Source organism: Cherax quadricarinatus, chromosome 7, assembly GCF_038502225.1.
Source record: "Cherax quadricarinatus isolate ZL_2023a chromosome 7, ASM3850222v1, whole genome shotgun sequence".
Classification (NCBI taxonomy): Eukaryota; Metazoa; Arthropoda; class Malacostraca; order Decapoda; family Parastacidae; genus Cherax; species Cherax quadricarinatus.
In genome coordinates, this window is record NC_091298.1 from 39,895,893 (window position 1) to 39,897,198 (window position 1,306).

Sequence of the window (1,306 nt, forward strand, 5' to 3'; positions counted from 1 at the left end):
GTTGTGTTACCATGGTTGTGCATGGTACAGTTCCTCAGTTATGTTACCATGGCTGTGCATGGTACAGTTCCTCAGTTGTGTTACCATGGCTGTGCATGGTACAGTTCCTCAGTTGTGTTACCATGGCTGTAAATGGTACAGTTCCTCAGTTGTGTTACCATGGCTGTGCATGGTACAGTTCCTCTGTTGTGTTACCATGGCTGTGCATGGTACAGTTCCTCAGTTGTGTTACCATGGCTGTGCATGGTACAGTTCCTCAGTTGTGTTACCATGGCTGTGCATGGTACAGTTCCTCAGTTATGTTACCATGGCTGTGCATGGTACAGTTCCTCAGTTGTGTTACCATGGCTTTAAATGGTACAGTTCCTCAGTTGTGTTACCATGGCTGTGCATGGTACAGATCCTCAGTTGTACTCACCTATTTGTACTCACCTATTTGTGGTTGCAGGGGTCGAGTCACAGCTCCTGGCCCCGCCTCTTCGCTGATTGCTACTAGGTCCTCTCTCTCCCTGCCCCATGAGCTCTATCATACCTCGCCTTAAAACTATGTATGGTTCCTACCTCCACCACATCACTTTCTAGGCTATTCCATGGCCTGACTACTCTATGACTGAAGAAATACTTCCTAACATCCCTTTGATTCATCTGAGTCTTCAACTTCCAATTGTGACCTCTTGTGTCTCTGTCCCATCTCTGGAACATCCCGTCTTTGTCCACCTTGTGTATTCCGCGCAGTATTTTATATGTCGTTATCATGTCTCCCCTGACCCTCCTGGCCTCCAGTGTCGTCAGGCCGATTTCCCTCAACCTTTCTTCATAGGACAATCCCCGTAGCTCTGGGACTAGTCTTGTTGCAAACCTTTGCACTTTCTCTAATTTCTTGACGTGCTTGACTAGGTGTGGATTCCAAACTGGTGCTGCATACTCCAGTATGGGCCTGACGTAGATTGTGTACAGAGTCTTAAACGAATCCTTACTGAGGTATCGGAACGCTATCCGTAGGTTTGCCAGGCGCCCGTATGCTGCAGCAGTTATCTGATTGATGTGCGCCTCAGGAGATATGCTCGGTGTTATACTCACCCCCAGATCTTTTTCCTTGAGTGAGGTTTGCAGTCTTTGGCCATCTAAACTATATTGTGTCTGCGGTCTTCTTTGCCCTTCCCCAATCTTCATGACTTTGCATTTGGCAGGGTTAAATTCAAGGAGCCAGTTGCTGGACCAGGCTTGTAGCCTGTCCAGATCTCTTTGTAGTCCTGCCTGATCCTCGTCCGATTCGATTCTTCTCATTAACTTCACATCGTCTGCA